Consider the following 13,970-nt stretch of genomic DNA (forward strand, 5'->3'; position numbering starts at 1 on the left):
TTTGTTAGCTTAGTAATTTTCAGAACTCACTAAACTGGGTATGATATAGCAAACAGATGTTTTATCAAACCAGTGAATCTTTTAATACTATGGAAGATTCACTGGTTCTTTAAATGCGGCCTGAGAGAATGTATTTGGCCAAGAAAAGAACCACTAATTATCTGTAAATTCACGATGATCTTTAAACTTTCAGAGTAAATGGTTCTCAGGGGGACACTTGCCCTTCTAGCTCCAGATGCTCTAAAAACTGTAACAAACTGCAAGTAGTCAGGTGATTCCTGAGAAATATGGTAAATTTGGATTAATATCCATTTAGAATAAATCTCACTGGGAATATCTTCTCTCCTCTCTCCTAGGTACCAATTATATTTAATCAGTTGTAAAATATCTAGAAAAATAAGATACTTTTTCTCTCTCTTTGGTAGTTCAGACTGATTTTTCTTCCCCCAAATATATCATACTCATTGCCCACCATCCACGCAGTGTCTATAGCTTTCAACAAATATTTTATGAATTAGAAGATGACTACAAAAATGAATATATTGCTATCCCAATCCCAAATAATCTTAATCTAAGTTCAGCAGGTTAACAATAAACTGTTATAAAATATTCACATGCACTGGGTTCTAGGGACAGAGTTGATCAAGCAAGAGTTTTTTAAGCACATTTCAGAAAAGAAACTGTTTGTCATAAGATATTCATATTTCACAATGACTATTAGCTAACTGATGATAAGTGAGTATTTCATATGCCTAAATTCAGTGGAAGCCCCATTTTATTTCTACCTACCTCAGAAAAGTACAACTGAGAAAATATTAGAACCACTTATGAGCAGTCTATGGCCAATGTCAGTAGTATGTGCTGCTTAAGAGTAAACTGTTGAGTTCAAATTCTGACTCCTTTGCTAACTGTGTGGTTTTGATCCAGTGTCTCAATATTTTTAAACTATAATTTCCTAATCTGTAAAGTGAGGAAATAATAATAGTGAGTATCTCATATACTCAGGGTGACAATGAAGTGGAACATTTCTCTCTGAAATAAATTAAATGCTTAGTAAAAACTACTGCAGTAAAAGTACACTGCTGTATACTCCTTATATTCAGTACGAGGGCCCGGTTTCAAAATAAGATGACTCAAGGGTAGTGATTTATTGGCAGGTAGATGAAATCAGTTCAGTGCTTGTAGAGTAATTTACGTGAGATTGAGAAAATGTCTTTCTCCATGTCAGAATGAGGGAGAAAACTGATGGAGCTGAAGGGGTATTTAAAGCTCCACCAGGCACTTGGCTGCTGTCACTGTTATTATTTATTACTTTATGTTACCACTTCATGAGGAGTAAGGAAAAACATTGTGCTAAACTCTGATAGTAGCCCAAAACTTCCTGTTTTTAAAGTAGTAGAAAGGGAAGTGATGGTGAATATATAGATGATCCCCTCATACTCCTGACCTGATTTAAATGAGAATTCTAAGGAATATGAGAAGTCTCAGTGGGAAATTTCACTGCCAGCACTCATTCACTCATTCACTTACTTACTCACCCTTTTGTTCATTCATAAATAAAAGAGCAGTGGCACTAATGTCTATGAGGAGGACTGAGAAGCGCATATTTCTGAATCACACTAGTGCTATTATAATGACCAAATTAAAATCTAACTTATAGGGATGCCTGGGTGGTTCAGCGGTTGAGTGTCTCCCTTCAGCCCAGGGCGTGATCCTGGAGTCCTGGGATCGAGTCCCACATCAGGCTCCCTCTGTGGAGCCTGCTTCTCCCTCTGCCTGTATCTCTGCCTCTCTCTGTGTGTCTCTCATGAATAAATAAATAAAATCTTTAAAAAAATAAAATAAAATCTAACTTATAGGAAAAAAACAAGTTCTCTTTAAACCTCCAACTGGGACAGGAAGGAAGAGCAGGTTGCTGAGGTGGCTGTGTTCTGAGAAAGAAAAAGACAATGGTAAGTCTGTGGCAATCAGTGGGTGATTCTATCAGTGACTTCCTGTGATTGCATGCAGTGGAGAGAAGTAGCGGGATAGAATTTTAAATTAAATGTAGGTTGATTTTCTCGATAATTTTTAGAACATTCTTCATAATTAAATATAAATGATGAAGAGGATGGGAAGAGCAAAAACTGACAGAAACTACAAGTTGCAATTTGAAATTATTAACTGCATTGCAGGGTCAAATGTGCCCCATGTAAGCACCTCTTAGCATAGGAATGTCTCGTGAAGTCACATTGCTGCAACAAACTCCACTTTTGGCTCTTTAGTTGTACAAGTATTATTTTGCTATATATATATATTTAATTTTAATGTGCCAAATTTGCTTTGTCATTCATTTCTGAGTCCTGTCACTCAGGCAGTGAACTGTTAAGGATTGCCAGCTTCACCACCATCACCAACCACTAGCATTCCCTGAGTTTCCAGACATTCTAACTCTGTACCCTTCTGGGGACACATTTGCACTGTGGGGTCCCCACTTTGAAATGACGAGATCTGAACACAACTGGCACAGCATTTGTAAACCTCTCCATTCCCCTGCTATGATGTTTCCCTGTTGTCTGTGCATCTTGTTAGTGCTATGCTTGAATCCACACCATTAGAGCAGTGACACGGCTGCTGTCATTCTCAGTTATCTAGGGCTCTGGCGAAGACAGGTCAACTCAGAGAAAAAGCCTCTGCCCCCCATTTTATCACCTAGAGACAGAAACTTAAATACATACGACCAATTATTTGAAGTTTTCCTGAGGCTCATAGGATAGGGCCAACTGCCCTTCCAAACTCAGAAAAAGAGCTGAACTAAGGAGGATAGGACAGGTCAGGACTGATCAAAAGTAACATTCAGGCAGGAAGGACCAATTAGGATGATGGCTGGAAGGGAACACAAGGCACCAGAGAAGCAGGTGTTTTTGATTATTTTTTCTTTTTAATTTGGGAAAATATTACAAGTAAAAATTCCATTAATATCTACAATTCAGTGAGTTTTTGTTACAATTTTAAACATATATCTTTTTATCATTTCAGGCAATAGCGAAGATTGTGCCCAATACATGTATAATGAATTAAAGTATGATAAGAATTTATGTAAATAACAAGGAAAAGATGAAAATGTATTTTGTGGGTTTAACTACAGTCTTGGTTATAAAAGTTTTTAGCTAGGATGCCTGGGTGGCTCAGTGGTTGAGCATCTGCCTTCTGCTCATGTCATGATCTCGGGATCCTGGTGGGGAGCCTGCTTCCCCCTCTGCCTATGTCTCTGCCTCTCTCTGTGTGTCTTTCATGAATAAATAAATAAAATATTTTTTAAAAAGAGTTTTAGCTAATTTGGAGGCTAGTTTCTTCTATGAGATTGGTTTTGATAGTAAAGATTTGAATGTGTAAATTTGAGTAAGAAAAGACTTGACAATGGGCAGAGGCACTCTAAACATCCTCAAATATGGCTGCATTTTGGAATCATTGGCGAGCTTTAAAAATTATTTTATGCCTGTTTCAAGAGTGAAAAAATACTGTCAATTAAATTACCACTCTTCATAAATTTTATGATGTACTCCTAATATCACGATATTAAACATAGAAAAATGGTGAGGTCGACAACTGATAACAATTGTAATGTTGACTTTGGAGGTTACAGCCAGAGTAAATAATCTAATTAAAACTTTTCCTAGCATTGAAAAAATGGGTACAGGAATAGTGAATATAAACCCAAAATAACTACGAAGGAGTTTCTTTCTCTGTGAGTTTCTAAAGGAAAATACTGATGTTAAACTTTCTCAGAAAATATCTTTTCACATCTTGGTGTACCCAGTCAGTTCTATTCCTTAGCCACTTACTAAGGAAGTGGGCAGGATTTAAACCAATTATATGGACCTCAAGCCATGAATATTGTCACATTTACCTGAAACAGAAGGGTCTTGTAGAAAAGGAATGAATTCCTGAACATAATCATGATTTTTTTAGAAAGGCAGATGGGAGAGAATGGATGTTGGGTGGGCAAAAAACAATGTCCACGATCAGGAATGATAATGGTACCAGGGTTTGTATTAGTTAAAAATTGCAAACAGCTTATATGCCCATGAGAAGCATCAAAGATCTTACAACCATATGTATATAACTGTTTATAATAACATGAAAAATGGCTACTAGATGCTAAATAAAAAACAACATTGTTTTTAAGTTTTTATATAATGTATGTCTAAACATATATCAAAATACATGTGTGTCATATCTGCACACACACATATACAGAGATATACTGCTATTTAGAGACTCAATAAATGATACTTTTTAAATATAAGTATTGTGGACATACCTTCAAGTGAAAAAAATCTCCTAGGTAATTTATATGTTAAATATATATTAAATAATTAAACTTAGTTATACATTTAATATAGAAAAAGTAAAACGTTGCAGTAATTTAATTATAAACAATTAATAACTAAAATAACTAAATAGAGAAATAGATTGCTAATATGAATGTCATGAAAGCACCTTTACTACATAGCTTTAGAGAAAATACAATATCCCTTTCAAGTCAATAAGCCTATTTAAATTATTTAATGGTTATACAATCTCAAAAAATAGGTATTCTGTATCATAATTCTATTTTGTTGAAATGTCACATGCTTCCATAAGTGTTATATTACTTAACATATAACTCTTATAAATGCATTTAATGTCTAGTTGTTTAATTCAATAGAGGATTTTAATTATAAGGAAAGAAATCTACAAAATAATGAATGAATGCATCATAATCATGGTAAGAGCAATAATAACATGAAGAATTTAAAGAAAAAAAAAACCCAAGTCTTAGAAAAAATGGGATTATCCCCACACCTACTAAAATCTTTCACTTCTACTAACATCTGGTAAAACTGAGTCTTTATTTAGCTTTATAATGTTAGTGAGTGCTAAGACTAATATGTAAGAGCCACAAGATCACTCTTGAAGAGTGCCAAGACTTTATTGTTCCAGCAGTATAATATTAAATTTTAAATGTGTATAACTAAAAATTTTAGAAATAAACTTAAAGTAATTATTTTAAGCAAAGTATCAGATTTACCCCTGTATTATAGAAGTTTTATTTATTTTTATTTATATTTATTTGTTTATTTGTATTATAGTTTATAGAAGTTCACTCTATAGTGAACTATATTTGACTTTGACCTAGGTTTTTTTTTTTTTTTTAAGATTTATTTATTTATTCATTCAGAGAGAGCGAGAGAGAGGCAGAGACACAGGCAGAGGGAGAAGCAGGCTCCATGCAGGAAGCCAGATGTGGGACATGATCCTGGGTCTCCAGGATCACACCCCGGGCTGCAGGCGACGCTAAACCGCTGCGCCACCAGGGCTGCCCTGACCTAGGTTTTAGATAAATATTTATGCTAGTACTTGACCATCTCACACTGGAACAAATAATTCTTCGACCTCTTTCACGAGTCTATATCTGTGTATGTATGTGCATACATATATCCATATAAAAATAAATATATGGATATATGTATGTGTATCTTTGTGTATGGCCTGTGTTTGTGTGTACACATATGTATGTATGCATTATATATATAATACATATATATACACAAACACATCATATATATATATATATATATATATATATATATATACACACACACACATATATATAGCAACAGACAGTAGGAGAGGAGAGAGAGAGAGAGAGAAAGGGAGAGAGAGAGAGAAAATAAATTCTGGAAAGCTTTGTAAATTTTTAATGGTAAATATCCCTGTGGGGTGTCATCAGTGAAACTTTTATTTCCAGGACACATATTTCTATTTTGAGTATTTTGTTTTTAACATTCATTACATCTCTAATGAAGTAACTTCAATGAAAGGAAAGCACAGCAGACTTTGGTTTTATAAGGTAAAGGCTAAGTTCTTAGGGAGCTTATTAGAGTATGTTCACACTGGAGCAAACATCCAATTAAGTCTGAGAGTAAGGTTAAATCCCATTAGGGCAATTATTCTGTTAATTACTCTGGTGTGAACATAGCCTCAGTTTAAGAGATGTAGAACATGAGCCTGTATCTAAAGAGGAAGAAGGTCAGGGGCATCTCCCCAGCAAACCAATTTAGAAGATTTAAGTGAGCTGTTCTATAAGCCAAGAAAGAATCACTTTTGAGAAATTAGTGTTTAAAAGGAGAGTGCACTTAATTAGTACTGGACACAAACCCCAGACACAGACTTACCACCAGAGAGAAATGCCAAAAGTGGAGTATTTTTACAGTCGAATGGCCATTGGAGCAAGCAGTTCAGCATCCTTAAGCACAAAATATTTGTTAAACCATTGATTAATTTACTCCTTGCTTTATTCACTATGTAAATATTTATTGAGGGTCTAATACAGATTAAAAATTTGTCTGCAGTTTTAATGTGTGAAGCAGGCATGAGGGGAAGAATCAGGGAAGCCAAGAGATGGAATGGGTATTTCCTGCAGCCATGTGTTCTGTTAGAATCTAAAATGCAACTTAGACTCATGGATTCACAACTTTTAGTAATGACCTATAATCACTTCCTTTATTCCAGAGACTTTTGTTTTGCTGTTTATATCTTCTTAGCTATTAAATCGCATGTTTATGATGCCCACTTCTGGTGCTTTATGATACAAAACCAACCTACTACTCAATAATGATGCAAAAATCCAAGTTTTTGTTCTTATATACTACAAGTAGGATTATAAACTAAGCTCTAGGGATATGTGACTTTCTTCCATAGTGACATCAAACCCCAAAACAAATCAAATATACTAGTGTTGCATTCTTTTTCCTCCTTCTCTCTGCGAACCCATCTCCTTAGCCTGGCTTTGGATTTTCAAGGATTAGCAGATGAGGCCTTTTTTTTATCGTGCACTTTCTACATCACTGAAAAGTCCATGAGATGAAATGGATCTGTTTCCCAAAAGGAGGAAATCAGAACACTTAGTTTTCCTGCGCATGGGAAGCTGTTCAAGGGTGAAGCTCTAATTGACTGTGCGTCTATCACCTTAAAAGAGATTCTGGGTTTATTACAGCTTCTTGGGATACAGAACAGGAAGAGAAATATGCTGTCTGTTAACTAAACTTATATGATTGATTCATTTTTAACTACTATAATAATTATTCTCATACATTGAAATTAAGTCTTTTTTCAAATTTATGTGATACATTTCATAAGAATATAGGTTTTTAATAGCATTAATTACAAATTAAAATGTATTGTTTTCAGTTAAAAAACACTACTGTTTTATCATTATATGCTAGTTTTATCATTATATCATGACAGTTTTATCGTTATATTATTTTCTAAAGGACCAAAAACAGCTTAAGTGTTTCCTGGGATTTTGAATAAAGGAAATTACTAGTGAATCAGCAGGCTCTGTATTAATCTACTTAGTTCCATGCCTCTGAATACTGTGAAATATTTCATCTCCCAGAATTTTGGTCCTGCCCCAAATGCTAGAAGTAATTCTATTCCTAGATGGGAAGAATAGTAAAACCCTTTCATCGGTACCCCATGAAATCAGAATTAGTTATATGCTTTTCCTATTCTGATATTTTAACTTTTTTCTTGTAGCCGATATCCTGCCTCATTCATTTTATCAAAGAGTTATTTAAACCTCATTTCCAATAATATTCTTGTCTTCCTTATCTCCTTTTATCTAGTAGAATAGAACATCATATATATGCTATTAGTTCATGTAAGCTTGATTATGTGTGTGATATTAAAAAGGAGCCTAAGTTTTTTGGATATGTACTTTTTATGTATATACTATGTACAGTGTATATGCTGTTGCATTATTTAACATATTATGTATTTGTAGATAAAAATGAATATACAGGGTCATATAAGCCAGATCATGTTCATTATATTTTATGGACATATGAACTATTGTCAAACTCAATGTTTACTAATTGAATTCACTTTGTATGCTGAATTTAGAATCTAACATCTAACATGCAACTTCTGTTTTAAGTTTCTATTGTTGCTGTAATGAATTAAGAAAGTTAATGGCCTAAAACACCATGAATTTTCTATCTTACAATTCTGTAGGTCAAGAGTATGACAAGGGGGGATCCCTGGGTGGCTCAGCGGTTTGGCGCCTGCCTTTGGCCCAGGGCGCGATCCTGGAGTCCTGGGATCGAGTCCCACGTCAGGCTTCTGGCATGGAGCCTGCTTCTCCCTCCTCCTGTGTCTCTGCCTCTCGCTCTCTCTCTCTCTCTCTATGTCTATCATAAATAAATAAATAAATCTTTAAAAAAAAAAAAAGAGTATGACAAGGGCCTCATCAGGCTAATATAAAAGTGCCTGTAGGGTAGTATTCCTATCAGTATGTTCTGGGTGGGGTCCATTTCTTTGCCCTGTCCAGATTCTAGAGGGTACCCACCTTCTTTGACTCACAGGCTCTTTGTATCTTCAAAGCTAGCCATGACAGTACAAGTCTTTCTCAGATTACATCATTCTGACCTTCTCTCCTATATCCCTTTTCTACTTTTAAGGACCATTGTAATTATACTGGGCTCATCCACATAATGAATCATCAACTCCGTATCTCAAAGTCCATACCTTTAATCATGTCTGCAAAGTCCCTTTTGCCATCTGGGGTAACATATTCAAAGGTTCTGGGAATTACAACATGGATCTTTTACCCATGGGGCCATTATTCTGCCTAGGACAGCTCCATTGTAGTTGCTAGCAATTTGGTGTGGAAACTGTGTCTTGCTTTGCCTTTCCCAAGAGATGATAGGGTTCATTTCCCCTCACCTAGAGACATATTCTCCTAACTATGCTCTCTTCTGTCTTCCTTTTCTACCACCCTGAACTGGCCCAAAGTCTGCTACTTAGAATGCTTAAATCAGTAGTGCTGCCCCAAAGGGGTAACAGGATATGTCATTTCCAGCATGGTAACCAATCTCCACTGAACCTTCAGCGTCCCTATTCCTCGGTTCTATAATATGTATTTTATCCAATAAGTTTTCCCATTATCAAGTGGTTATTCCCATCCTTTTCCATCAAGCTCAAGCCTCTATTTATGTCACCTCTGTCATGGTCATTGTAATATACCCCGATTCTTCTTTAAGGTAGGACTTTTAGCCCAGCTGACGGGAACATGGTCAGCATAAACTATGTAGCTGTCAATCCCTGATATGGGATCTCTCCTATGAGGATTGTCCCTTCTTGAGATGGCCCGTCAAATGCCTGATTGATATGAGGGGTATAAAGGTTTAGTTGTATCAGTCTACTCAGAACAAACCTAAAAGTCCACTCTATTTCCAGAGCTCCCTATGGGATAGGCCAAGGCTATAATAGGACCTCCAACACACTAGGACTTCACCTTCTACTCCAGTCTGTTCCCTTCCTTTGCTTCCATAAGGCTTGGTCTGAATACTACCCTTTAATAAACATTCTGCAAGCTAATCCCTGTTTTAGAGCTGATTTTACAGATAGCTCAACTTGCAACACTCTCTCAGAAAATGAATTGTCTTCCAAACTACCTAAATACATTTCTATTGCCCTCATATGTTTAAACTCAGATATTCCCTTCTCTTTAAGATCTTTCACAACCTCTCCAGGAAAACTGAATTATTCTTTCCATGTTTCTCCATATTATAAAATATTAGACTTCTGCCATAAGAAGCTAGATACTAAATTGGTAACTATGATTATTCCTCTCTACCTATCACAACGTGTCTTCTCTGAGAATAAGCATATGTCTCTTTTATGTCAACTCTATAATGTCTAACAGAACTTGGCATGAAGATGCTTAATAAATTTCTTTAATAACTTCATGAATGGGAAGATGGTCTCTTCTGCATCCATTGAAATCTCAGTTTAGTTACAATACAGCATATTACAATTTGTATTATACAGAGTTTGCACAGCATTCCAACTCTTCTTTGCACTAAATATGCACTCAATTCATGCCCTACCCCATCCAGTCATACTTTATACATAATATGGAAAATCTACCTACTACATTAGGCAGATTGAATTTCTACCATTTAGAATGCCTTTTCCAACTCACCTGTATTCTTACAGATTACTCCTTCAGTTTCAATCACATGTCTTTCTTGCTTATCTGTCTATATAGGTTGAATCTTGCCAAGGCTCAGTTATCAGGAGAAGGTCAACATCTGTAATACAAAATCAAAATTGGAAAAATGGCAGTAGCATAACCTACCTATGGGTTGAACTGAAATTTTTTGCATTCTTAATGGGCCTGCTTTCTTGGAGAAGAATAGTCTGTATTCCATCAGAAAGAACATGACGCCAGAGAGAATTCATCTTGATTTCTTAAAAAAAAAAAATTCACAAGCAGCTAGTTCACAACAACTTTTTCCATATTTTAATTGCCTAAGAATTAGGAATTTCCTCCTCTTAAGTTATATAACAGTTGACAATGCACACAAAACAACCACAAGAATAATCCAGTGTAATTGATCACTGAGATAGAATTCTTCCTTTCTTATCATGTTTATCTTCCTGTTTTCTATTCTGCCACATTATTTATTTCCTTCTCCTTGACATTGTTATCTGGTATCTGATTTCCACAGCATGTTAACAATTTAATGCACTTACCTGTCTTTGTGATCTTTAAAAGGTGAGTGTGCTGGGATCAGGGAAGTGCAGAAACAACTTTAGATTTCTCAGTATCTGATAATTTTAAAATTCTGATATCCATAATGATTTTCTTCATTCATGATTCCAGGTTATGACTTTCCTCCTAGATGGGCTGTGATCATGCTTCTCTCCCAGTTGTGCATATTTAATTCTGAACATCTAAAACAATATATCCATACCAGACTCAGAAACACATGTAGGAAGTGTATGCTTTGTGGACACTCATGTCAATGCTGTCATGCTGCCATAGTGTAGTCAATCTGATATTTATCTGGATCGTGAGTGATTATATCAAGACTAAAGTTCAACTCCAGCAAAAGTAATTGCATTTTTCTGTTCTCATTTTCCCCAGAGTTCAACAATGTTGTTTTTAAATTTATCTGTATGTGGCCATATTTTGAAATGTAATTTATCAAACTAAGACAGAAAAAAAGTCAGAAAAATCACGTGTTGGGTAATTCATATAGCATAAAGATAAGGACTATGATTTACAAAAATTATGAAACTACTTGTGTGACTTATTTATTGAGTGTAATATTACTCTATAAATAAAGTAACATCCTAAGTCAAAACTAGAGAGAGATAAATAAGTGTAAAGCCAGATAAACAGACTTTTTAATAATGGAATTGAATTATACAGAAAAACACTGAATTTTTAAGAGAAATGGTAATCAGAATCAACTTACAAGACTGAGAATCCCTCCAATTTGACATGAAATTATTCCTGTAATGTTCACAGAATGTTGAAACAGAGAAATAATCTGGCCAAATGAGATTGAGAAGAGGATAAGGCTGGTGATGAATGTTGTGGAGAAATCATATTTTTTCACTTAAAGATGCTGCTGAAGATAGAATTATTGACTTCTGAATATAATAAGAATAGTCAAAAGTAAGAATTAGTGACCCAAGTTCTTTCTACACTGAGTACAAATCTAACCAATTCAAACTATTTATAAAGACCTTGCTATTGGTAGCTTTCCCTTATGGATTTAGAGGCTACAGGACACCTCTCTAAAGCAGATACCTTGTTTATGAATTGTGCACTTCAAAGTCATCCACTCATAGCTATTCCTGAATTATTGCCTCAAGGATATTCAAGGATATCCTCCTAGATATACTAAAAGGATTTTTCAGGATACATAAAATTTTTAAGAAAACAAATACAGCCTTATATCTGTGTTTAGATTCTTTATATCATCTTCTAGCTAAATTGAACACATTGGTCAGATTTACTAGAACACATTAACTTAGTATTGATTTAAAATAATTTAACACAACCAACCTTATTTGATAATATCCTAGTTAACTGTATCTTTCTTAGTCATTCAAAAATGAACATCTTGAGAAACAATATTTATGGTAAGCAGTCTTGGGAAAGCACAACATTTAAAGATTTTAGAAGAAAAATTGATCAGATGCATCTTTTTATTGTTCTCTTAGAAAAATAACAAACATTGGAAATTTAAAATCAAGTAGTATGTGAAATGCTTGACAAATTATAAGTGCAAACAAACAGTGCTCTTCCCTTTAGAGTCCAAAGAAAAGATTACATTTGTAATTGAGAAGGTGCAAATTAAATAATACTTAACAGTATCCAAAACATACATGGATCATTATCATTTAATTGGAAATTATAAGCCAGAATCAAGAGATGAAATTGTGCCATTCATTAGTATAAGAGGAAGAGGAGAAACCACCAAGTCTAGGATGGAGGCAGAAATTAAAGAGACCAGGATGATAATTGTGTGGATAAAGAATAGTTTCCAATATTAGTTCTTTAGCCAAATTCCCTAGAAACTGTCAAGAAACACTCTAACCATGGAAACTACAGTTTCAAATTATAGAAACTAGTCTTAATTAGGAAAAGAAAGGATATGTATTTTAGTATAAGTTTATTTTAATTCTAAGAGATGCAAAAGCAACAAAGTATTTAGATTTTTATCACTTCCCAAATTATTATCAAGCTTTACCTAGATCTCTTTTTCTGATTCACCTCTTACTTATATTTCTAATCAAATTTAATATTAAATAAAGCTATTTCTCATAGACCCTTAAACTTTTTTGCCCTTGTGAAATTTTAGAGAATGCTTTCTCCACTTTAATGATACTCTGTTTTTTTTTGTTGTTGTTGTTTTTTTGTTTTTTTTTTATACTCTGTTTTAATAAAATCATTGGAAATAATTTTGAGCTTGTGCCTCTCCATAGTCATGCTTACTTTCAGTGAATGAACTTTTCCTAAGCAGTATCCAGATCTCAAGTACACTGCACAGGAAATAGATTAATGAATGGTAGTCCAGCAGCTTCAAATATGTAATAGTATTATTGATCCCTGACAATGGACAAATTAGTTACTCAAAACATATTTGTTTAAAAAAATTATAAATATCTGTTACAGTGTTATATTTTAAAATGAATACTGAAAACATCAATTCATGTGATTTCATATATTAAAGAAGTTTAGCCATAATGATTGAACCTTTACTAGCTTTTGGATACTTGACTTATATTATCTCTGTTATTCATTTTAACAGTATTGTAAGTTTAGCTTTATTAGCCTACTCATTTCTCACATTAAAATAATAAATAAATAAAACAACTGAGCCTCACGGTGTTGGCAGTGCATTCAAGGTCAAGCCACTAAGTAGTAATGTTATCATGTGAACAGCCCATACACTTTCTTCCATGTAGTATTTGCTAGTTTTCATTTGAAACCATCAATAAATCCAACAACGTCACTGCATTGGTGCTTAAATTGTCAGATTGCAGTGTATTTCCTTGGCCTCAACTAATCTCTACATAGCATCCTTAATGAATATCAGATAATGACTAGATTCATGATCTTAGAGAATTTCCTGAACAATGAAACATTTTCTTTTTTTTAATAAATATTTTATTTATTTATTCATGAGAGACACAAAGAGAGAGAGGCAGAGACACAGGCAGAGGTAGAAGCAGGCTCCATGCAGGGAGCCCGACGTGGGACTCGATCCCGGGACCCCATGATGATGCCCTAGGCCAAAGGCAAGCACTAAACCACTGAGCCATCAATGAAACATTTTCAATGAAGCTCAGAGGTATATGTTGCCAATACAAACAAGGCCGACAGTAAAGTAAATGGATATAGTGTATGCAATTAATAATACTGAAAATGACAAGATAAAATTAAGATTGGTTCATTTTGTGACTTAATTTGAAAATACTAATGAGATTCTAACAGTATCAGGGATCAAGTAGAGTGGGGGGGGGGAGGAATGCACTAATAAAAGGTAGAACTTTTGCCAATCCAGTATAGTTGTGGACACCTCTGTGATATTACCAACTGATGTAAGATTCACATTATTTCAAAAAATTATTAGAATTTT

At 34.5% G+C, this 13,970-nt stretch overlaps 1 long non-coding RNA gene across 1 annotated transcript in view; it reads right to left on the reverse strand.

Moving 5' to 3' along the window:
- The window catches only part of LOC144288368 (uncharacterized), a 47,941-nt gene extending 36,475 nt beyond the window's left edge, over positions 1-11,466 (reverse strand). Inside the window, exons 1-4 of the long non-coding RNA XR_013356310.1 lie at positions 11,295-11,466; positions 10,567-10,767; positions 10,013-10,121; positions 6,201-6,271 (exon numbers count right to left, since the gene is read on the reverse strand). This is a non-coding gene — a long non-coding RNA (uncharacterized LOC144288368). The remainder of the gene's footprint in view (positions 1-6,200; positions 6,272-10,012; positions 10,122-10,566; positions 10,768-11,294) is intronic.
- Positions 11,467-13,970: the final 2,504 nt, after the last annotated feature.

Source organism: Canis aureus, chromosome 18 (genome assembly GCF_053574225.1).
Source record: "Canis aureus isolate CA01 chromosome 18, VMU_Caureus_v.1.0, whole genome shotgun sequence".
In the NCBI taxonomy this organism is placed as follows: domain Eukaryota; kingdom Metazoa; phylum Chordata; class Mammalia; order Carnivora; family Canidae; genus Canis; species Canis aureus.